The sequence below is a fragment of the Ursus americanus genome, chromosome 11 (genome assembly GCF_024610735.1).
Source record: "Ursus americanus isolate L20-20 chromosome 11, mUrsAme1.1.p, whole genome shotgun sequence".
NCBI classification, from domain to species: Eukaryota; Metazoa; Chordata; class Mammalia; order Carnivora; family Ursidae; genus Ursus; species Ursus americanus.
The window spans coordinates 52,382,731-52,409,475 of NC_142137.1; positions in this window are offsets into that span (position 1 = coordinate 52,382,731).

Sequence of the window (26,745 nt, forward strand, 5' to 3'; positions counted from 1 at the left end):
GGGGGCGCATGGGTGGCACAGCGGTTAAAGCGTCTGCCTTCGGCTCAGGGCGTGATCCTGGCGTTATAGGATCGAGCCCCAAGTCAAGCTCCTCCGCTATGAGCCTGCTTCTTCCTCTCCCACTCCCCCTGCTTGTGTTCCCTCTCTCGTTGGTTGTCTCTATCTCAGTCGAATAAATAAATAAAATCTTAAAAAAAAAAAAAGAGTAAGCATGTACTACTTTACAATGAAAATATCAGGCTATCACTACTTTAAATCTGTGATCAAAATTAACTTCATTTCTCTTTCAACGTAATGAACTGTGAGGAATATAGAATCACTTCTGAAGTTTTTTTGCCAAAATCTTTAATCTGATTCCCATAAGTCCTTTAGATATAAATTTAGATGAAATATGTTGTGTAGATCAACTAAATAAATGCCATCAGAAGGAAATAATTAGACAATTTCAGAAGGAAACATTCACAAATCAAGAAGTTAGGGCATCCTAAAAGACAACTGGCTTATTAATCTCTTCAGTAAGTCAATGTCATGAAAAAATGATATAGTTATGACAGACTAAAAGGTAACTAGAACAGGATTTCCACTGTATTTTCCACTATATCTCACTGATATAGTGAGACCTATCGTTCAGATTAAACCAATCACAAAGACCAACTAGAAAATATGGACAAAATGCTAAAAAGATAGTTGCAGATGTCACAGAGCTGCCAAGATGATGAGGATGAAAAGTCGTATTATCATCGTAGGAACAACAATAAAACTGAAAGCTGACCTCTTAATAAAGACAATGAAACCAAAAGACAATATAATGATATCTTCCAAGTGATGAAAAAAATAAATGACTACCTAGGATTCTATCCTTAATGAATGTATCTTTTAAAAAAATAAAGGAATACTGAGGACATTTCAGACAAGCAACACTGAGAAAATTTGCTATAAGCAAAGCTGCCTGGAAAGAATTATTAAGAGAAGTTTTTCAGACTGATGGAAAATGACCCCAAAAGGAAGACTGACAACTCAAGAAGTAACCAACAGTGGAGGAAAGAATGTTTATGTGAATAAATCCGAATGAATACCGACTGTACAAAATAATGATAATGCTTTACAATAGACATATAAAATTAAATTTTGCAGCAAAAATAGCACATAGTTGGAGTAAAAGGACTTAAAATGTTCTAACATCTGTATCTCTAAGAAGTGAATATGCAAACTAATAATTTATATTAGAATGTAATAACTCAAGGATGAATGTTGAATAAATCTCTAATAATGTAAAAATGTATAAGTAAAACTCTAATTGAAAGAAAAATTGAAAATATAATGAAACTATAAGCAAACGGAATCCTTAAACCTAATGCATTAGTATTTTCATTAAATGTAAATGAACTAAATGTATTAAAAGAATAACGTCATACTGTGCTTGTTTTTTAATATACTGCTTCTGAGACTAAACTTAAAGCTACATAAAAAGATGGAAAATAAAGGAATGAAAGCATATATTCTATGCAAGTAGTGATCCAGTAAAAGCTGCTGTAGCTGCAATTAATATAAAGCATTATTAGAGATAAAGAAGAACTTTATTGTGCTAAAAGTTCACAAGATAAAATTTTTCTAAATTTTTATGAAAAATATGGGTAAAGCAAAATCTACAGAAGTAAAAAGATAAACATAAAAAAATCCATAGCTGAGGTTGGAAATTTGAAATTTCCTTAGTAACTGACAGAATAAGCACATAAAAATCTGTGAAGATATGGAAAATTTGAAAACAGTTAATAAACTTAACTGACTAATCTATTACTACATCCCAAACCTTGAGATTATATATTCTTTAGCAGGGTACATGGGGGATCTAAAATTGACCACATGGTAGGAAAAAGCAAGCTTCAAAATGTCATATATTCAAAAAAATTATACAATCTATCCTCAACACAATTGAAATAAGTTGGAAACCCATAATAAAAGATAATGAGAAACTACCCATATTTTGGAAACTTAAGCAGTATACTTTTAAATAACCTATGGGTTAATGCATAAGTCATAATAAAAAATTTGAAAATATTTGACCTTCATGGTAATGAAATCACTATTGATCAAATTTGTAGAATGAAGCTATTGTCATGCTTAGAGGAAAATTTATAGCTTAAATGCAAATGTTTAATAAAGAAGATAGACTGAAATTCAATTATCTAAGGAGCCACCTCAAAAAGCTAGAAAAAGAATAATTAAACCTAAAGTAGAAAGAAAATGGGAAATTTAAGAACAGAAATTAGTAAAATAAAGAAAGTGGTCTGTGGAGATGACAATCAGAACCAAATGTTATTTCTTTGATAAAACTTATAAAATTGATAATACTTTCTGAGACTCATCAAGAAAAAGGAAGACGGAAAAAATCATTAGTTTTGGAAATGAATAAAGGGGGGAGAACAACTACAGGTCTTACAAACCTACAATGAGAATATCATGAACAACTTCAGGCCAATTGGTTTGAAAATTATATAAAATGGACAATTTTTTTTACCAGAATGTATGCAAATGAAATTTAACAATTTGTAGTTCCCTATCTGTTAATTAAACTTAATCTGCAATTGCAAGACTTCCTACAAAGAAATCTCCAGATCCAGATGGCTTCTTTAGGCCCAGATGTTTATTGACTAGGAATAAACATTTCAACTTTCCATGAATGCTCCCAGAGAATGGAAAAAAGAGGGAACAATTTCCACTCTAGCTGATGAATCTGGTGTAAACTTGATAACAAGATGTGGCATGAAATCCATAAAAAAGAAATAGTAAGGACCTATCTATCCATGAGCATCGATACAAAAATACTAAATAGAATATTAGCAAATTGAATCCAAAAACACAGATGAAGGATAACTTATTACAAAAAAGTGAGTCTATTCTAAGAGTGTAATTACATAATATTTGAAAATATATAAATATAATAATTCACTGTATTAATGGAATTAAAAAGAAAAAGATAATAATCTGATTATCCTAATAGTTACAGCAATAGTATTTGCTTAAACAATATCTATAAAATGTGTTAGCAGACAAAAAAATAAATATTTAATCTAATAAAAAGATAACTATAAAACACAGTTAACATTGCAGTTAGTGATAAATTTTGAGATATTTCATCTGAGATCAGGATGAAAACAGGATGACTACATCCCTTTAACATTGTATTGGTGGTCATAGCCAGTGCAAAAAAGACAACTGAGGAAATAGAAGATCTAAGAATTGAAAACGGAACTATAAAATATTCATTTAGTGGTAAGTTACATATAATGGTTAAAAATTCAGGAGAATCTATAAATATACTATTTGTACAAATAATATAGCAGAGCTTTTAAATTTCAGGTAATTATACAAAAAATAATTTGTATTTTCATACACAGGTCAAACATGATTAGGAAATGAAATGATGCTAACTTTTTAAATAACATAAAAATCATCAAATATCTAGGGATAAATCTAACTAAAAATATCTATGACTTCCACACCAAAAACTACAAAACATTATTTACATAAGTTTATTTTTTTTAAGATTTTATTTATTTATTTGAGACAGAGAGGGGGTGAGAGAGAGAGCAGGAGAAGGGGCAGAGGGAGAGGGAGAAACAGACTCCCTGCTCAGCAGGAAGCCAACATGGAACTGAGCCACCCAAGTGCCCCCATTTGTATAAGTTTAAAAGAAGACCTGAGTAAATGGAAGGATATGGTGTGTTCATTGAATGGGGAACATTAAACAATTACCAACAGGGGCTCCTGGGTGGCTCGGCCGGTTGAGCATCTGACTCTTGGTTGCGAGTCAGATCATGATCTCAGGGTCAGAACACTGAGACCCTGGTTGGGCTCCCCACTCAGTGGGGAGTCTGCTTGAGATTCTCTCCATCTCCCTCTGCCCCTCCCCCCTGATCTCTCTCTCTCTCTCTCTCAAAATAAAATAGATAAATCTTGTTAAAAATTTACAGTGTCAGTTTGTTCTGGGTTGATCTATGCATACAATACCAGTAAATTTTTCCATAGACTTACTTTTTTTTTTTTTTAATGTGAAAGACAAAGGAAGAGCTGTTTCTGAAACACATATGGCTATTCAAAGGACCAAGGAAAGCCAAGATGCTTTGTAGAACATTAAGGATGAAGCTCTCAACATGGTCTTAAAAGATAGGATAGCAGCAGTTTCATTTTAGGGGGAGGGTTGGGATATTGATTGAGACGGGGACGGACAGGGATTCTGGCACTTCTGAAATGCTAGTTTATTCCTTGACAAAAATGGCAGTTAAATAGCCGAGGTCAAGGAGTGGTAATCATTGGCTCTATGCTTGTAATTCATGTGCTATTCTGCATGTATATTTCAATCTAAAAAATGTTTAAATCATTAAGAGACACTACAGATGGGTGTTATGTGTATTCCTTGATTTAGTCCTTGTTTGAAAAAGGAGTTGCAAAAGGATTTTGATTGCTATTGGGGGAATTTGAATACAGACTTTTTAAAAAAGATTTTATTTATTTGAGAGAAAGAGCATGAGCGGTGGGAAAGGAAAGAGGGAGAAGGAGAGGGAGAGGCAGACTCCCTGCTGAGCAGGGACCCTGAAGCCGAGCTTGATCACAGGACTCTGGGATCACGATGCTGAGGGAGCAGAAGGATAGCTGAGGAGAAGCGGAAGCTGACATCCCACAACCCCTCCCCTCACCCATAGGATATATGTGACATTCCTCAGGCATTCCCGGCTGCCTTACAGGAAAAACAAATAGTTAACTTATAGAGATTACAATCCTGCAAGACATGAGTCTCCCTCAGTTTTCAAAAGTTTTAGCAATTTACAAGAACAAAGCGCTTCTATCAATGGACTAGCTTCCAGAAGCGAAAGTAGATAAAATTAAATGTCCTTACAATCTGTAACCCACTGACAGATTACTTGAAATGGGTAAAGTGTAATGTTCCTCCAGGAAGCTCCCACCTATCTTACTGTTAATGCCTTACTAGAAGGAAAAACAATTTTAACTCGACAAGAGCAAGGCCTCAGTTATCCTGTGAGTCTTCTTGAACTTTCAAAAATCCTTTTGAAACCTCCCTTTTCCTTACCTCCCCCGACCCCATAGTATATAATCAGCCACCCTTCACAACCCTGGTACAGCAGCTCTTTCTGCCCACGGGTCCTGTCCCATGCTTTTAGAAAACCACCATATTGCACCAAAGACGTCTCAAGAATTCTTTCTTGGTTGTTGGCTCTGGACCTCACCCCACCGAACCTGACCTATATTTCAAAACCCCATCAATGACCTGAGCCGAAGACAGATGCTTAATGGACAGAGCCACCCAGAAGCCCTGAATACAGATTTTTCATTCAATGATAATAAGGAATTACTATTAATTTTGTTAAGTATAATGATAACATTGTCTCTCAATTGAAAGTGTTTTTATTTTTTATAGTAATATGTTTTAAAATATTTAGAGTTAGAAGCACACAATGTAACTTACTTTAGAATACTTGTGCAAAATAACTTTTGATACAGAAAATATGCAAAATATTAACCACTGCTGAAATTCATTTCTGGTTATATGCTTTTTCATTATGCTCTTCAGTGTACTTTTCAAAATGCATGAAAATTTTCATTATAACAATAAAAACTAAGAATGTAGACTAGATTAGTTCTTTGTTGAATATTTGCCTCAGTTGGATGATTATTATTTATTGAATGTACGTGTGAATGAATGAACGAAGGAGGGACTGAATTAAAGCCAAATCAGCAACAAAAGGGGAGTGTTTTCTGAAATTCAAAATAAAATTTTACTAATCAGTAAATAGGATTGAGTATTACTATAGCAAAACTTTTTAACCAACATGTTGATGAAAAAGAAATGATCCATCTGAATTTTCACCTCGACTAAAGAGTTTATAGTAGCTTCTTTAATCTCACAAATTTAATTTTATTAAATATATATTTTTTTATGACTGAAGTTATTTTTCCTTGGAGTGAGGGGCTGTTCATCATCCAAGAGTAGTTATCAGACTTCACATGTACACAGAGACACTGTCTACGGTTGAATATTGCCTGAACAGTTGCTGGGTTATAGCCTAGAAGTTAGTACAACTTTTCTTTATGACTCCTGATATCTGGTTACTTTTGTTTGTCTTTTGATGTAAACTGCAGCATAGTAGATACTGGTGTAGAGTGGGGCTGGAAAATACATCAATTAATTATTGGTTTGTAGTTACTTGGGATAATCATGTCTGCAGTAAAGGGAGCTCTTAGAACATTAGAGGCACTTTGAGCGAAGGCACCCTGGTTGGAAAGAAATTGTTTAAATCCTCCTGTTCCGACTAATGAGATGCCTTTTATTGAACTGTAAATTCAATTTCAAAACTTTTCAAAATGTTCACTCTCTCTCTCTCTCTCTTTTTTTTTTTTTATTGTTGTTGTTGAAAGAAATGGAAACTGGAAGAGAAAATCTTTTTGTAACAAAATCTGGCATGAGGCCAACTTGGATGTAACTCGTATAAATGCTTAGTAAATAAGAGCAAGACAAACAGACACCTAGTTCTTCCAAAGCTTGTAGATGTAGCAGATGCCTTGAAATCTATAATTATAATTCACGCTAGAGCTTAGGAATTGTTTTAAATTAACATTAACCTCTTTCTCCAATAAGGATAAGTGTCTATTAGAATATGATGTTTTCTGCAGGCTGCTCTTGTTTCCAGCCAAGAAGCTTTATACAATATTTACATTCAGCCCCATTCTTGTAATTACACCTTTCCTTGAAGCCATTAGCAGTATTGAGAAAATGATTCTTTCATTTGGAATTTGTCTTCCAGCTAAGTCCCAAATGGTTACCACAGAATAGCCTACATTCTCTCCCCTCCACAAGTAGCACATTTAGATCTAAGAATTTAAAGCCTAAGAAATTTTAAAGGCTACACCAAGTAAACAGAATCTCAATTTAGAAACTCTTAATTGTCTGTACTAATGGAGGTTTGCATAGCCCAGATAAATTGAAGCCAGGGAAAACCTGAAGCTTCACTTAGCATCTGATTTTAACCCTCATTTTCTCTTCTCCCTCTGGCTAGATCTCAAGAGTTTAAAATGAGCAGTAAAATTCAGCTGAATTGGCCTTCTTTGTCTTCCTTGCTTTCAGCATCCTCTTCTTGAGTTGAAAGTCATAACAGAGTGGTGGTTGAGGAGAAGGGGAAATAGGAATAGATGAAATGGGGCCTGGTTGTTTCATACTGTGGATAATTCATTATTGGATAATGGAGATTTCCTTATTTAACTTATTTTTTTTAAAGATTTTATTTATTTATTTGACAGAGAGACATAGCCAGTGAGAGAGGGAACCCAAGCAGGGGGAGTGGGAGAAGAAGAAGCAGGCTCCCAACGGAGCAGGGAGCCTGATGCGGGACTCAATCCCAGGACTCTGGGATCACGCCCTGAGCCGAAGGCAGACGCCCAATGATTGAGCCACCCAGGAGCCCCCCTAATTTAACTTATAACAGCATAAAACAATTTTCAAAAAATCTTTTATATGGTGATAAAATCCACAGACCAATGACACTGACACGTGTGTGTGTGTATGTGTGTGTGTTTGTGTGTGTGCATGTACGTGTGTGTGATTTGCCTTCAATATTCTGTCTGGTCAGAGAAAAAATGCGTAGAACACAGAGTAGCTAGTGAACACTGTGTCCTTAGCTTCAAGAGCCTTATCCAAACAATGCAATGACATTTAGTTCCATAATAGATACCAAGAATCATTTATCAGTTATTACTCACCAAGATGATGAGTAGTCTTAATGCCTCATTCATAGCCTTCCAAACAAATGTTTATACTGCACTATTTACATCATAAGGCAATAGGTTGGCATATTGGATTGATTTTTCTGTCTTAATAGCAGAACGTTTGCAAAGATGAGCCAGGAAAATTATCCTGAAATAGCTGATTTATGGTATGTTATTAAAGGCTACCAAGGCACTTACTGTAAAGAGTCTATGAATAAATTTAGGTTTTTCAAGACTCTTCACACATAGCCGAAGTCATTTTCAAGTTTGTGGACAAAGATAGTTACTCTTTGAGTGATAAGTACATGTGTTTATTTTTGTCTCTGGACCATTTTCTACTCTCACGCAAAAGGCCATATACAAGTCAGCGGGGATACCTTGGTGAACAATATAGATAAGATCCAAGCTTAGATGGAGTCAGCTATATTTATAGAACCCTTAAAATGTGCCTGGCATTGATTTAAATGCCATAAATGTGTTAACTCATGCCATTCTCAGAACTACCCTATGAGGTAGGTTAGTCTTATTTTACAGATGATGAAACAAAGGTAGCAAATGGTAACATATTGTCCCTCAGGGCTGCACAAGAGATGAAGCCTGAAACCAAATCCTAATAAAGTGGATAGTCTACACTCTTTATCATGCTATTTGTCAGTGTGAGCACAATGGAGCTTACATTCTAGTGTGCTATTGACAAGAAATAAGAAAATAAGTGAAGAAGAAAAATAATTGTTTGAAAGAAAAAAAAAATCCTAATTTGGATCCTTTGCAATGTTACCAACTTTCCAAACCATTATAACTAGCAAGAGTAATGGCCATTTGGGAAACAACAACAACAACAACAACAACAACAACAACAAAAACCCTTTAAGTATTGCTTTAAGCAATATAGGAAGACAAACCAGGCAATCTCTGCATACTTCCTATGATTGGATGAAACAGTTCTCTGCTGACCATAAAAGGGGGAGTTCTGGCTTCCTCAAGATGAATGTATTTTATCTCTCCCTCTGTTTTGTATCATGTGACATTGGCCAGTTTCTCAGAATATGTAAACTTTGCAAATAAAGGTAGTTTCTTTCTCTCTTTTCTTTAAGATATCTATGATAAATCTACATTTACCTTCATCTCATCCCCCACACCTCTAGGGCCAGGGAGAGGATAGGGTTACAAACATCTTAGAAAAAAATACTTTCTTGGGAATACCTGAAGAACTGCTAGATAGAGTGCTAGGTTTCATGAGAGACACATTTCGTACTGCATTTGTGTTAGAAATAATAGGCTAAGTTGTATTATGGCGACATCTGACTCCCAAATCCCATTGTTTCAACAAAATAAAAAATTATACTCCATATAGTTCCTCAGGGATACCTTATATAGTATTCCCAAGCTGACAGAAGTTCCATCATTACATAATTACAGCATATAAAATAGAATTTACTGGGTCACCTCAGCAATGGAAAAGATACCAAGTTTTTTATGCTTGGGCTTAGAAGCAGCACATGTCACTACTACTTCCAAGCCATTGGCCAAACCTAGGTGTATGGCCCCTTTGAAAGGGATAAAGAAATTGGGACATCAGATGGCAAATTTGATGAGAGCCACTGTCTCTGCCACAATACACTCTCTAGTCACCAGATATTCCTTTGCTCCTTTCTTCCACACTTACAACACACTCAGTCCTCTACAAAGGAATTCAGTCAATCCAAACTCAATCCAGTTAACATTCTGAGCTCAAAGTCTAGGATCTCTGGGTGTTGTGTATTATTTTATACATCAAATTTGGATGTTGCGTAGCTAGCTCTAGAGAACAGTGAATTCTAAAGATAAGTTACCTTTCTTGTATAGTATAGCGGATACTACAAAGTAGTAATACAAACACAATATCCACACTCAACACTATCATGTGGGAAGAGGAAGGATGAGTGCCACAAAGTAGTCACTGGTACATATTATTTCCAAAATTCCACTGGACAAATAGTAGGAGGACTCTTATTCCAAGGGTGGGAAATATCCCTTAAAGAGAACCTAATTTTGCTCACTTGTCCACTTTTCTTAATGGTCTCTGATTCTACTGCAGGATATTGTTTCATTTCCTTGGCCCCATCTAAGATAAGCAGTGGGGAAAATGAGCTAATTGAAGAAAGTGAGCTAATTAGGAGCTGAGCAATTTTCTCAATTCACTGTCTGTGTATGAAGGTTAAGTTTTGAGGAGTTATAGAACGTTTTGGTCCAGACTTCTGTTTTGTATGACAGGTCAATTATCTCAGTTATATAATATGTTCCTTATTTTTATGATTCCAGTGCATTCCAAGTAACAACAGTTACTGAAGTACTAACAGTACTTTCCTAGCTGTAATTCTTAGATCAATTTTATTCTTCTGCCTTCCTGTCTTTGTATCTCTTTCTCTTGATATAAAGAGTTACCATGAGAGTTTCAGACTTTTTCTTAATCATATTTTGCCCTGAGCTAAAATTTCAAAACAGACTAAACTGTGACATTTAAAATTAGGACAGTGGTTACCTTGGTGAGTAGGAACACAGGGAAAATAAGGCAAATTTCTCAAGTGCAGGAAACATTTTATTTATTGATCTGATTATTCAGATCTATTCACCTTATGAATATTAATTGGGATCTATATGATTTGTACACCTGACGTCTGTCATGCTTCAATAAAAAAATTTAAAGAAGATACTAAAATGAGCTAATCTTCATTTATTGATAAACTAGCTATCTCAGACCAATACTCCAACTTAAAGCAACTAGAATATTTAGTCCCAACAGTGGTGGAAGGGGTGGAATCTTCCATCCCGATTCATGAGACTGTTGACAGGGAACAGCTAAGGAGACAGGAATGGATATATGCTTTCATTTCTCTTGTGTAAATGCTCAGAAATGGAATGACTGGGAACCGTTGTAGATGTGCGTCACTTTTTCAGAAACTTCCAAGAGGTTTTCCAAATTGACTTTCTCCTTTTACATTTCCAAAAATTGTGTATGACAGTTCTAGGTTGTCCAAATTCATGATATTTTGCATTCTCTCTCTTTTTAATTTTAGCTATTCTGATAGGGTAGAGTAGTATCTCTTTGTGATCTTAATTTGCATTTCCTTAATGACAGAAAATATTGAGCTCTTTTTATGCACTTATTTGATATCCATATATCTTTTTAGTGAAATGGCTGTTCAAATAATTGCTTATTTTTCTTTTTTTTTTTTATCGTTGAGTTTTGTGAGTCTTTATGTATTCTGGATATAAGATCTCTATCAGGTTTTATTTGCAAATATTTCTGTGCTCATGAAGACTATTATCTGTATGGTGAGAGTTACAGTTGTCTTGGAAGGCTGCCTCTAGTAATATGTTATAAGAATACAGAAACAAAATAATATGAGTAATTTGGGCAACATGGAGACTGCATGGAACACTACTATGAAATGTTCACAATGTCCTTAAAAGCGCCCTGGAAGACTTCAAAGACAAAATGGTACCTAAGTTACACTATATTGGATGGGTAAAATTTTTGGATAAAGTTAATGCTCCCATGCATCCATTTGTGTCACTATTTTCTTAAGACCCAAGGAGTTTTTTAAGGAAGGGACAGGTCATCAGGAAAGGGATCCTAACCCCTTCTTTTTTGGTGTTCAAAGCTATTATGATATGTCTGATAGAGGTAACCCAGATTGAGGGACTTCTGGAAAAAGACAATGATTGTCTCCAAATACGAGTCCCTCTTAAACAAAGCGGAGGTAGAACTGGTAACCAAGAGGCAATACTAGAACTGAGACAACTCTAGAAAGACCTGGTTGTGGGCAGAGTTTGTGACTGATGGTAAATTCTCTCCTAACTGGTGCTCCTTTAGATCAGGGATGAATAGTCATTTTCTATAAAAGGACCTGTAGTAAATACTGAGGTTTTGGTGGTTGTATATGGTCTCTGTCACATACTTTTGTTCATTGGCTTTTTAAAAAAATATTAACAACCCTTTAAAAATGTAAAAAACATTCTTAGAGAATGAGCCATAGAAAAACAGGCTGCAGACTGATTGGCAAACAGTCTGTCATTGGTCCATTCCTGCTTTTGACCATCTCTGTTGAATTAGAAATCACATGTCACCCAAAGAGTGTAATATTGGGGACCAAGACAATTTTGCAGGGAGCATAGGTGAGTGGGCTTTACCCTGAAGAAATGATTATCTCTTCTTACTTCCTGAGGGACCACTCTATCACATATAGCCTCACCAGAGGAGGGTTTTATACAAAGCTATCAGGTGGCTTTGGTATCTTCAGGCTCCACAGCAATTCCTTCAGCAATCAGAGTGTTGTTGTTGATCTTAGAATACCCAAGGGCAAAACGATGGATCCACTTAAGAATAACAAAGGATATTGCTGATAGAAACCGAAAGTATAGAGGTGTCCGGCAGTCAGCAATGGCAGGAAAGAAACCAAAAAAACCTGACTTCTTGCTCTTGCCCAGCAAGTAGAAGCAGTAACATCAAGGAGGACTGATTCAATGAGCCGCTTTAATCAGTCACAAGAATCCTGGGAACACTTGGATAGAAGAACTCGGGGTAAGCCTAGATTCCTTGCCACGCTGGTTTTGGCATTGCTGGGGTAGTTATATCAGTCACACGTAAATCTATGTTTGTAGGAGAGGTTCTATAAAATATTTTTATGGGATTTCACCACATAATAATTTTATGTCCCTGGGACATTACCAAGAGTTACAAATTCTCTGCACCCTAGCTCACCCATATGCAAAATCATCATCATCGTAATAGTACCTGTTTCATAGAGTCGTTGTGACATCTAAATAAGAAAAGATACATAAAGTGCTTAGAGGAGTGGCTGGCACACTCTAAGCCCTCTATCAGGCTTAGATATTTCTGTAAGATGAAAATTGTTTTAAAAAGTTCTGAAAACTTATTATTTTTTTTAATTAATGATTTTTTATTATATTATGTTAGTCACCATACAGTACATCCCCGGTTTCCGATGTAAAGCTCGATGATTCATTAGTTGCGTATAACACCCAGTGCACCATGCAATACGTGCCCTCCTTACTACCCATCACCGGTCTATCCCATTCCCCCACCCCCTGAAAACTTATATACCAAAATTTTGACATGGTATTTCTTTAGTTCGTGGCTATCAAAAATTCTAATTTTCATCTGTGATCTCTTCTGTACTTCCCAAATGTTGTACAACTGCACAGAAAAGCAGAGTGACAGTATTTTTCATGGAGTACATTATCATCATAATAGTCCGATTCACCTAGTTAAATATTCCTGAGTGTAGTTCTTGTGTGGTGTGATTGGAGTGAACCTCGCTAGTATTGGATTATGCCCTCTATCCTAAAGGCAGGACTGCTGGAAAGTTCTGATATCCTATTCCCTCACGGGGCAAGTAGGAGTCTCAAAAACTCACACCTCCACAATCAAGGGAAGTTCAGCTCCTGTTCGGGCAAATTAGAAAACACATCTGGCAAGTGCCAACATAACCCATCAGTCAGTAAAGTAAGGTCGGGTTCTTATTTATTAAACAATCCAAGTACCAGTTCCAAACCACAGTTCCCTCAGAATTTCGGTAATCCACTCTCTCCGCCATGTTCAACATTCGGAGCTGCTGCCATGGCTACTGTCACGGGTGCTCTGCGCCAATCCAGTTGATTCGAAGCAGAAGCGGCAGCTCTGTATGATGTCAGGCCACTTAATGATTAATTAGTGCTCCTCTCATGCAGCACATTAGGGGGGTGCTCTTGCTGGAGTCATGATTAACTTTAGAGCTGCAGATGTTGGAACAACTCCCTCGTAGCAACGCTGTATTGTCAAACGGTGTGTTTAGGTATCACCATGTTTGGTGATTTAATTGCATTGCTGGAAAGTGTTTGCTTCCTATTATCCTTAAAACAACATCATTATGGAAATCTGATAGGTGCTTATGGAAAAAAGTAAATGTAAACACATGCAACATAAATGTACCAGTGTTCTGGCGTTATTTATATTCATGTATATGTATATATTCATGCAATTTTCTAGCTTTTGCTAGAAATCCACTTGTGAAACCTATTTGAAGAAATGCAAGACATATGCATATATATTATATCTCAATTTTTTGTGACAACGATATTCCAAAAGTATAGATAAATTGAAAAATCAGAGGCAAGATTGAAATCGTACAACCAAAGTAGCTGAGAATAACTAAAAAATGACTTTTTATAACGAAAAATGATAAAGACCTCTCTTCACTCTTCTGAAATTATTTCCTTCAGTATGTTCTCAAATGTTTGGGTTGCTGCCGACACAAATTTTAATAACCCATATGATATTGAAAATCTGACATTGGGAAATATATTACAATGCATATGGCTTCGGGGAATAGGTCACTCAAAGGTTAGCTCATACGTATAGATTTTTAAAAACCTAATAGTTCTTTACTTTCCACCTAGATTTAATCATGGCATTATTTCCCAAGTTTAATGCTTGTTTAGGACAGAATTAATAAACTTGGTGCTTTGTATATGCGACTTTTTGTATTCCAATCAAAGTGCAGAAATTACTTATTCTCGATGCAAGCAAAGGTGCATGGTTGTGCAGTGAGAGAATAAAAAATATTGTTATTATCAATTAGTTTCATGTTTATTGCTAGTATTACTATGAATCATTGTTGATGACCTGAGATTCTACTAGGCGATAGATTGCAGTGATACACAATGGAAATGAGGCAGTGGAGGCAACTTTTTACTTACAACAGAATTTTGTTGAAGCACAAATGATTCGGATATACACACAAATTCCCAGAGGTGTGAGGAGTAAATGAGGTAATGAAAATAAAATTACCTTTGAAATCATACAGTGCTACATAAATCTAAAGCATTATTATTGTCATCATTATTATTTGTTTTCATTATTATTACTTTGATTTTACCTTATAAAATCGTGTCTCCAGAACTAGAGTTAATATGTGTAATTTTCCATTTGCCTTTTCCAGAATGTCCTATAAAAGAAATCACAGGGGAGAGTGAGGGATAAATAAGCAGAGCACAGAGGACTTTGAGGTCAGTGAAAATACTCCGTTTGATAACATAATGTTGGATACATATAATTATACATTTTTCAAAACCTGTAGAGCGTACAACACCGAGAGTGAATTCTAATGTAAACTATGGGCTCTGGGTGATTCTGTGTCTGTATAGGTTCATTAATCATAACCCATATGCCACCCTGGTGGGGCATGTGATAGTGGGGAAGGGGTATGCATGTGTGGAGACAAGAGGCTATATGAGAAATCTCTGTACATTCTTCTCAATTTTACTGTGAACTAAAAACTGCTCTAAGAAAAATAAAGTCTTAATTTAAAATAAAAAAATATAATAAAAGGAATCATAGACTATGTATCTTTCTGAGACTGTATTGCCTCACATAGAATGGTGCATTTGAGTTCCATACATGTTGTTGGTGTGTGAATCACTTGTTCACTTCTTTGTAATTCCTGGGTAGTATTCCATTGTTTGGATATACCACGGTTTATTCATTCACCAAGGGAAGGGTATTTGGGGTGTTTTCAGCTTTGGTGGTAACAAATAAAGCTATTAGACATATTTGCCTGCAGGTTTTTGAATGCATATAGGGCTTCATTTTACTAGGATAGTGCCTAAGGGTCAGATTGTTGAGTTGCATGGTAAACATATGTTTAATTTCATAAAAACCAACCAAAAATTTTTCAAAGTGACTATCATTTTGCATTCCCACCAGTGGTGTCTAAGAATTCCACCTGCTGTTTATCCTACTCAATATTTATTATTGACATTTTCTTTGATTTTAACTATTCTAATAGTTGTGTGGTGGTTTCTGACTATGATATAAGTTTACATTATTCTAATGAAATAAAGATATGGAACACTTTTCATGTGCATATTTGCCATTTCGTATCTACTTTATTGATGAAATGCATATTTAAATTTTTGCCAACTTTTAAATATTTATATATGTATATATAAAAAGAGCTCACTGTGTTTAAATATTTAAATTAGGAAAGAGTTAACAAAATCAGTTTCTAAAAGTTTTTCAGTGAGATTTATAAGAAGAGGAATAAAGCAACAAAACATTTATTGTCTCCTTTAAACTTTGAAAATAACAGAAATCTCAAAAGAAGGAAGTAGCAGAACAACCAAAGAAATAGAAACTAAATTTAGTGGTTTTATTTATTCCAGCAATGTATGGCCCAAAGTTACTAGGAATAATGCTGCAAAAAGAATAAGTAGAAAGATACTTAGCTTAATATTAATTTCATAGAGGTATAAAAGAGTAACATGTGGAGGCCCTGTGGCTAAACAAACAAAAACAAAATCTTTGGTTTACTTCTTATCTAAGATGTTACCTTCTAAGTGTTGAAACTACCTACAGTTTTTCAGAACTTCATGTAATTTTCTAGAGCAACAGTGCTATGAATGCCTTTCTTTGGCAGTGCCATGTATTATAATCAAGAGGAGTGACAATTGAGGAGATATATATATTTATATATATAAATTTTATTTATTTATTTGAGAGAGAGAGAACACAGGCAGGGGGAGCTGCAGGCAGAGGCAGAGGCAGAGGGAGAAGCAGGCTCTCAGCTGAGCAGGGAGCCCAGCATGGGGCTCCATCCCAGGGCTCTGGGAACATGACCTGAGACAAAGACAGATGCTTAACCGACTGAGCCACCCAGGTGCCCTGAGGAGATATTTTCTAACCTAGTTAAATTGAAATCCAGTCTTTCAGAACTATCATTCCTCATGTAGAAATTCAGTCTCTGTAAATTGTATTTTAGAGGTTTTACAAATTAATTATGATAGCTTAATATGTTCTTTTGCTGATAAATGCTGATGGGAATGTTGAAAATACAGACAGCTCTAACACGACATACTCTAAGACTCATCTCAGGGAGAATCTCAGGGAGCTCTCTATTGTACCTGATATCCAAGCGCTTGTTAAGCAGGTTCTGTTGGGGCGCCTGGGTGGCTCAGTAGGTTAAGTGTTTGCCTTCGGCTTCGGTCATGATCCTAGGGCCCTGGGATCGAGCCCCGAATCAAGCCCCGAATTGGACTCCCTCTCTGCTCAGTGGGGAGCCTGCTTCTGCCTCTCCCTCTGCCTGCCTCTCTGCCTACTTGTGCTCTTTCTCCCTCTTTCTCTGTCAAATAAATAAATAAATAAAAATCTTTAGAAAGAGCATATGTTTTGTTTTTAAAATGCTATATTAATGGTTGTGCTGTAAGCCTGGAACCTATTTTGGTTTCCACTAACTTTATAGGAAAAGTTATAGTATTCTTAGCATTCTATTCCTTCCAGAAAACAAGATTTTCCCAAGACTTTCCCTCCTGAATGGTGTTTGATACGGTTAACAATGATGTTATTTCCCAGGACTTACACTGTCAGAAATAAAAATGTGTAAATTTCCAACAAGTCACACTGAACATACACTTGAATGAGTCAGATTAATGATGGAAAATAAACATACATGGGGAACTGAACAGTGAAAATGGTTAACTGATTTTTTTTAATTTAATGGATTTGTCTATGAATTATGTAATATTTACTACCATTATTCAGAAGAATCTTCTTTCCTGTTTTTAATGGATGTATAATATCTAATGATCAAAAATCCTATCTGGATTATATTTGATTACTTTTAAAATGAATTAATCTCATCTATTTCTCCCCATAAAATGGGAAGCCGTCACTATATCTGGAAATAAGGTCATGCTAATGTGCTTGATAGTTAATGTGCTACAATACTACAATGTTGCAGGAAAATACAATGTTCAAAATTAGGAATAATTTCGGGTGTTTCCTCATAAGACCCATGGATATTTCAGTCATTTGCAGAGGGTTTGCCTGCAATCAACAGGATAAAAAAGATAGTCATCGCTCTTTAACATAATTTTGTAGCTCTCTAAAAAGAAAATATCTCTGTTATATTTATCAGTCACTGTTCTGTGCTAACTGAAGTTAAACCTAAAGATTACAACACACACGGGCACACACACACACACACACACACTTGCATGCAAGCTTGCATGTGTGCACACATACTCAAAACAAAACATTTAGGGGAGAGGGAGAGTACAGAGATCCCCACTTCCCCTTAGCACTAAAGCACTCAGCTCATAAACAAAAGCTCTGGGAATAGTTTGTCTCTCTTGAATCAAATTTCTATTTTTAAAACCTTCCTTCACATAGATCATATGATGTTCGTGAACTCTAAGAATGTTCTGACTTATTGCCTCACTGATCATTTAATTGGAACCACTTCTATTTTTAGGAAATAGCTTAGTCACATATTTGGGATTCTACTAGGCTGCAGGAAAGTTTTTTGCTTCACAGTAACTTGATCTGACCTGAGTAAACCATTTTGATCTTATGTGGGTGGGTTTTTCTTTCCTACACTCAATATCCCCATTGTGAAATCATGGGATTTTCTAAAAATCTCTTTTAATGTTGTTTAAAAGTGCTTCTGCATTATCATAACAATTCCTCGTTAAGAATAAATCTAGGAATAGGCTAAAGATAAGTGTAGGGAAATTTTTAAAAAAAAAAGACATGTCAGCGAATGAATCAGAATGGTTTTCCATTGTTCTGAAAGTTGTGATGACTGTGGCTTTTAAAGAAAGACTGAAAGATGCCGTGCATTTTCCCCTTAAAAATTAGTTGTTCTGTGAGGAGAACTAAAACTATCTCTAACAAATCACATATCTGGAGTATTTAGCTTTACCCATCTGGTTCCATCTTTTACACCTCTGAAAATCAAGTATTTTTTGTCATAGATAAGGTGATGACTTCCTTGGGACTGCTGTCTGGCTGAGATGGAGGAAGTGATCACTTGAGAAAGAGGATGACACCATTCAGGGGCAACACAGCTACTGCTTGCTCTGAGTTTTCAGTCTGGGACATAGTCATGCACACTTCCAAAGTGAGTGCTATCACTTGACACTGTGAAAACTGGTCACAACACAACACTTCTTGTGGTAATAGAGAGAACTGGAAGTTCTGTCACCCACCTATCTACCCCTAGAAATGTGCACACATGAGTTCAGTTTGTTTTTTTAAAGACTTTATTTATTTATTTTAAGGAGAGAGGCAGAGATAGTGACAGAGATAGCGAGAGAGAGAGAGCAGGAGCAAGGAGGAGAAGAAGCAAGCTCCCTGCTGAGCAGGGAGCCTGAAGACCTGAGCTGAATGCAGGCACTTAACCGACTGAGCCACCTAGGCCCTCCAGTTCAGTTTTTATTTAACATCTACATCCGTTGCTCCAATCAACACACCAGAAAGCCGTCAAATATCAAAATCACGATGTATCTCCCATCCACATCTGCCCCCCTACAGGTGCACAGGCTTGCAAAACTATTATGTTAATATTTTATAAGAAAATCATTTAGTAGGTTTTCTGACTAGACATTTTAAGATTCATGGATCTTAAGTGTCTATTAGAAATCACTATTCTAGAGGAATTAAGGGGATGGCTTTTTCTATTCTGAAAAGGTTTTCATAAATTCACTATATAATTTGGAAAAAGACTGGATATATTTGCATATTTTGTAAAGACAAGGAATAGAAATGGAAAGCAATTATTATCATATAAACTATTCTTTTCATTCCAAACATTGATCATTAGTTGAAAAGTGTAATGGACCTGTTGTACACTTTTGTTTTCCTATATTAAGACTTGTGCAAACATTTTAGTGTAGTGAGCAAATTAACTGAGTGGTACTCAATTTGACCACAGATCTAGAGACTTCAAGTTCTTTTGCCTGGGGACCTCTACTAATTTATTTTATGACTAGAAGTTCTTCAGTGTAGTGACTTCATTCCCTTTAATCAAAATAATATTTTTCTTCCAATTCATGACTGAAATTTAATCAATATGTTTGAGAGGTAGTGGGATACACTTTTTGGAGTTTGATTATCTCAAGAAGACTATCTTATTTCCTTTGCTAGACCCTTTAGCTCCTTCCAACATAGCCACATTCTTCAAGTCAAAGTGTCTTTCTACCTTGTGTAAGTACAGCAGTAAAGCCTTCAATGTACATTGTTGGAGGACTTTGCAGATTTCATTTGTAAGGAGTCTGCTTTTCTAACTGAACTGTGTAGAAGAAATACGTAAATATGCAGACTGACTAGTAGAGAAGAGAGCATGGCCTGATTCAACATAGCATTGCCTTCGAATTCTAGGAAGTAAGCAGAATGGTGTCTCAGTTTGGGCAGCTCTGACAAATTACCATAGACTGGATAGCTTATAAACAACAGAAATTTATTTCTCATAGTTCTGCAGACTGAGAAATATAAGATCAAGATGCTGACAGATTCAGTGTCTGCTGAGAGCTTGCTTCCTGGCTCGTAAACAGCCGTCTTCTCTCTGTGTCCACACAGGGCAGCAGGAGTGAAAGCGGTCTCTTTGATAAGGCACTGATCCCATTCCTTAGGTCTCTCCGCCTTCCTGATCGAATCCTGCCCCAAAAGACCCCGCCTTCTATTACCATCCCACTGGAGATTAGGTTTTAAACTATTATCTGAGGAGATACATTTACCGTTTTCTTCCTTTTTATTTACATAGTATCTATAATAACTGTTCTACAAAATGAAAGTAAGAACAAAATTAAAACATACTATTTTAATCACTGATAATCTGAGTTCCTGATATAATGGACTGTGGCGTGGATGAAGTTTGTTTCTGTTGTTATAAATCTATCCCGATTGTCTTTTACTTAGAATAACATATAAAATGTGAGCCACAGTGGTATTAACTTATCATTCTTGAGATAAGTTCTCACCATTTTAATTTATACATTTTTAAAGATACATTGTTGCTTTTCATCAGGTATAGATTCCTCACCTATGACTCATTTCTTCAGGAATGGCTTTTTAAATTTACCCTTTCCAAATATTTAGGGATCACTTTTATTATTTTACAAAAGTTTCAAAGCATAAAAGTATTACTATTGTATCCTTTTGAGTCACAACATATGCCTCAAAACCAACAAACCTCCCCTCTTCAAAGACCAAACCAAGCCAAATGTTTTCATCCCCCAAATTATTAAAGTCCCTGAGGAAACCTATCAGACTACATAAAAACAAAACAAAACAAGAAACAGCATTGACTCCATCAGTTAAAGTACCTGAAATGAATATTGCAAATAGGAAAATTTTATTGAAGATCAAAAGGTGAAAGACATTTTTAGGGCAAGTGTCTGAGAGTAAGGAGAAGAAGGGAGGAGAATTAGCAATATGGATGAAAAAATAATTTTAAAATTTAGGAATCTGTCCCAAAAGGCCCTGCCATAAGGAAGTATAAAAGTGAAACTAAATTGTGTGCTAAAGGCTTAGAGAAGAAATGTTCTCTATTTCCATGAGGGCCTAAGATCCAGTTGACTGGAGAGAACTGTAAACAGTTAAATCTTAACTTGTGATACAAACGGAAATGAGAATATCTTATTAAAACAAAAGCAAAGACAGCAAAATTGCATGAAAACAAGGTAAAAAAATGAGAAGTGATTTGTAGAACATATATAAGTACATGGGAAATGATGTTAATTTTGTGATAAGTACAGTTGTATGATGCCCTAATCTTTGATTAAAATAATACACTGACAAAACCTATGTCAAATGACAGAAGCATTAGAACAATTTTTATACCTTCACCTCTTTTTCATATTTTTCTACTGTCCCTATTATGAAGCCCAACCAGTGATATTAAAGCATCATTTCTGAGCACAATCAGATTTGCTTATTATATTATCCACCAAATATTAGATGTTAAATTATTTAAATGTTGCCACTTCAATGAATATAAAGTTGGTGTTAAACTTTTAAGTTTATATTTATATTATAGATGTAAATCCTTAATCTGTCATACATATTATGAATCTGCTTTTTTAAATTCAAATTTTATCTATTGACATTAGTCAAGGTGACTTTTGGTATAAAAATGTTAAAAATTTGTTTCACATCCATAATCTGCTCAATTTCCAAGGTTAGTTAAAAATGCATAACCTTGGGGCTCCTGGATGGCTCAGTCAGTTGAGCGTCTGCCTTCAGCTCAGGTCATAATCCCAGGATCCTGAGATCAAGCCCTGCATCGGGCTCTCTGCTGAGCCTGCTTCTCCCTCTCCCTCTGCCCCTCTGCCTACTTGTGCTTTCTCTCTGTCAAATAAATAAATAAAATCTTTAAAAAAAATTATAAAAGATATTTTTTTAAAAAATGCATAACCTTTATCTAGGTTGTACATTCTTCTCATTAAATGTCTTACAACTTTTTAAATTTAAAAATGGATTTCAATTTTCAGTTATGCTAGCATGTAAATCTGAGTAAATCATTAACAAGTTTAATCTTAGTTTCATCGTTTACAAAATAGAAATGATGATAATATCTCAGTTCTATTGTAAAAATCAGCTTTATTATAAAGGTCACATCTCACAGTACATGTAAACAAATCCCATGGTAGACTATAAACACTACTGCAAATGCCAGTAATTTTAATAAAGTAATAGGAAGATAATCAGGAATCATAAATAAACAACTTTCAAAGATGTTTTTTTCAATCTTTATGGAAAAGCTATTAAATTATAGTATAATTTCAGGAGGCAATTTAGTGCTTGATGTATTTGCTAATCAATTTGGATATAGCCGCCTAAGGATTTATGTTTTGTTTGAGTTGTTATAAAGTTATAACTTTAAAATCTAGTTTACTTTATATGAATTTATGACCTCATTTAAAAATATTCTAAGCCACTTCAATGTTCTCAGGCAGTGGTGAATTTCATGAGTTAATGATACATTGGGTTAAGAAGAATTTCCTGTTTTCTGTTTTGGGTGTTTTGCTGTTTTTGCAGTGTGCCTCTAATTTTATGAGAAAGTCACATGGGAAAAAAAAAATGTGACAGTGTGAGGCTGTGCACCAAAATACCTTTGGGATAAACTATCTAGTTTGTAAATAATTAATTTTTTTTTCAGGAAGCAAATATTTAAGAGGAGAAGCAAGCAGAGTCTTGTTTGAATGAATAAATAAAGATCAATGTTTTTAGTCATAAAAGCAGCAATACTTCTGTTCCTGCTTAGACTTCATTCATATTTTCTTCCTGACTAATAAAAATCAGAAAAGAGAATCTATGAAAATTATGCTTGTCTTGAAGTTTTAGTCTCTCTGAGTAGGTCGTTGTAATTTGGCCTCAACCTGCTGGATTTTCAACTACCTCACTCCCTCCTGCCTGGAGCTCCCAGGAATCGGATTCCAGATTCAGACAGGGACTCTTAAAATCCCTCATAGCAAGACGCATGCCGTTTCCTGGGACTGGAATTCCCTGTCCTGCACTTCTGAGCTTGAAAATTCCTTTTCTGTTTTCTTCTGATCCCTCATGCGGCATCGGCTTTTCTGAGACATCTTCAAGACTTGCTTACTTGTAAGCATGACTCGTACCTCTCTGTCCCATTCTTCTCTGCCTTTTATATTTAGCTAAGTTATTGTCTTTAGCTATGTCTGGTGAGTGATATTTATTTATTTATTTAATTTTTTGGGTTTTAGAGATAAAACTTGTACAGGTTATTTTTCTTCTCAGTGAGTGAACTTTATACAGAAGCAGAGACACACAAAGAATGAAATAAAAATAGGTACATCTTAATACCCTTTCATTTTCTCTTGCAAATCAGTGGCATGAAATTGGGAATTTCAATTCCTGACCACCCTATGCACAGTAGGGAAAGAATATCTGAGAAGGGGCAGGATGTGTTGTCCTGACAGCGATTGTTCTGGAAAAAAAGAGAATCTCTTCATTAAGCAAAAGAAGTGCAGGAACTTCTCTCTGTGGGACTCAGAATGCACAATGGTAGCAACATGGCCAAGGGTGAGACCTGTTTTCTCAGGCTGTCCTGGAAAGAGGCCTTAACTAACCTTCTTTCCCTTCAGAGTAGGACTCTTACTGAAAGCAAGCAGACTGGCAGAGGCCAGGCTGCCTGCTCACTTCAAGGGTGGCCAGAGGGGTGCCCAGAAATTTACATGTTGAGACTCTCCAAGTGAAAATACTAATGCTTTTAAAAGTCAAAATGAAAGCCAAAACATATTTACATTTTAAACCATCAGCAAAGAAATCTACATCCAAACTATAGTATTACAAGCGAGTTTCATGAGCTACTTAACTTCATCTACTTTAGAAGACATTCTACAGATTAAAGAAAATTATTTTAAGTGATATTTCTTGGTTTATAGGATCTCAGAGAAAGATGATATTCTCAGAGACCTTAGAGCAAAACACGTTCTTATGCTGTATTTTAAATTATTTATTTGGTTGTACATTTCCCCCACTAAACCGGGAGCTCCTTGAGGTCAGCAGGATGGAATGAAAAACACATGGACTTTGGTATGACTTGACCATGTGTTTAACTACTGGCTATGTGACCTTGGGCAAGTTATTTAACTTTTTGAGCTTTGTTTTTGTTTAATCTGTAAAACCTCCCGGAAATTATTTTGCACAAGCCTGCCATGTATAAGACATATGGTACATATCTGTGGAGTGAATTAATGGAATAATTAATTCATTAATGGTTCTACATATGAAAGGCTTTTCAATGCTATTTATTAGCATGGGTGTGATGGTGAGCAAAAGCATTCTCAGTTTAAATGTAAAATGTGCTTTACAAAATCATACGATGACAGGTTGTTCAGAAAAATTTCCAGGCTACTTAACCTCAATAGTGAAACAGTGGGGGCATTTCAGAAACATTAATTCCTATGCATACTAGGTTGTCTCCAGAGGGACTCCTGTTAGGTTGGAAATTTCTTTACAAGCCTTGTAAGTACTATAAGTAATGGTACTTATCTCTCTGTTATTATACTGTATTGAAATGTTGTTAATTATTTTTCTCGTAGTCTCTGTATCCAAGGTAAGACCCAATTTTTCAGCCAAATAACTCCATCTGCAAAGGATGAAACTATAACCTGAGGTTCTGTGACTTTTTAGGGTCCCCAGGGTCTAAAAGTGAACCTGGAATACAGCATGATTTCCCACTACAATTTATGCTTGGGAAATGCCAGCATTAGAACGATGAAGCATGGTCACAGAAGAAATTAAAGTGGAATTGAGGATCAAAATGAAGTGAATTCATTATCTTCAGAAGTAAATTTTGTCTCATTTGAAATTAATGTCTATAATTATTCAACGTGTAGTGAGTTAAAAAGCCACAAGATAGAGAAATCAAGATACAAAGGGTAACTTCAGACCTTACGTGTTTTATAGTCAGCTGGTGTCTGTATGGTGGTTAATTAAAAAAAAAAAAAAAAAGTAGGACTAACTTCAAGCCGGGAAGATATGTTTGCTGACAGAAGCTAGTGGAAAGAGACTGACTTAAAAGGAGCTACTTGTTTGGAGCAAGGAAAAGTAGCTATAAAGACAAATATTGTCAGAGTGCAAGGCCTGTGGTTAAGTTCGGATGAGTGAACACATCACTTTTGCAATCATAGGAAGAGCAAGCATAGGAAGACTAAGGAGTTTTGTCTGAGAAGTAGAAGAAGGAATTATTTGTGGAAGATTTATGAAATAGCGGGAGTACTCTTAATGAAATTTTTATTACAAAGATGGGTTTAATTTTTAAATCTAAAAATATAGAAAATATCCCCTTCTACCACTTCCTTTCCATTACTGGTGAATGGAACTGGTGAAGCATTTTAATAGTCAAGAACGAGGTGCTTATCCCCAAACCCCATCAGGAAGGAGAGCTGCAGAGAGCACCCAAGACTTCACGGGGACTGTGCTAATCTGATGCATAGTGTCGTGCTTTGTTACCAGTTCTGATACATCAGTGACATACATAAATTTTCTTATCTTTAGTTTTGTGGTGTGTAAAATTCTCTTGGAAACAGAAGAAAAGCATTCACACACACACACACACACACACACACACACGTACACATATTGGTCTGGTTAATCTCCAAAATTCCTACATTGAACCCTTCTTTCTCTTTGAAAATTTGACCCATACTCACTTTGATATATGCAAAGTTACTAAGGCAATTAACTGAAACCAATTTGATTTTTAAATTTTCTTATCTGACATTACACAAGGAGAGCTGCCTTATTATTAAACATAAAATTTCACTATTTCTTTACATCTGATGATAAATGATGTATCACTGGGGGAAAGTGTCATGATTTTTTTTAACATTACAAAATTGGATGAAATTTGAACTTCTATTCCTAAAAATAAAATGATTAGATTATAATAATTGTCTCATAAATTTTAGATAACATCCTCAAATGGCAAATCTGTCATTGTCTGATACATAGCCCCCAAATCCTTTTATGGAACAATTAGGAAGCCGGAACTCCATCTATTACTTTTTCCATTATGTCATCTTGCCTGGCGTGAAAATTGAGAGAGCACTGAATATCTGAATATAGCATTCTATGTTGGAAAGAACGCTGAAATGGAAATTATGGAAGTCGTGTTCCAGTCCTTCCAGGACTAAAACAGCCGCAAGAACTTGGGCCCATCATTTAACATCTGTGTATTTTTATCACTTATAAAATAAAGAAGCTGGACTAAATGGCCCATTCTAGAGTTAAAAAAATCAAATTATCCTTTATCAACTAAGCCAGATTCCCAGGGATCAAACTCAGGGAACTGGGAGTCATTCTAGATGCCAAATCCAGACTGATCTACCACGACTTTTAGTCATTTCCTACAGCTCTTGGTTTCCAGCTCATTGATTAGACCTTCATCGCTTGCCTGCACTACTGGAACAGTCCTTCATGCGTTTTCCCTCTGTTTCCTTAGTGTTGCTGACCTCCAGTGTATCTTTTGCCATGCAGCCTAAGAGATCTGTCTAAAACAGAAAAATAAGGATGACTGGCCCCCCCCCTTACAATTATTTAGCAGCAACACCTTAGAATGCTATTCACGGCCTTTTATAATTAGTCTTCCCTCTGCCTCTCTTTTCTGGTGTCAGTTC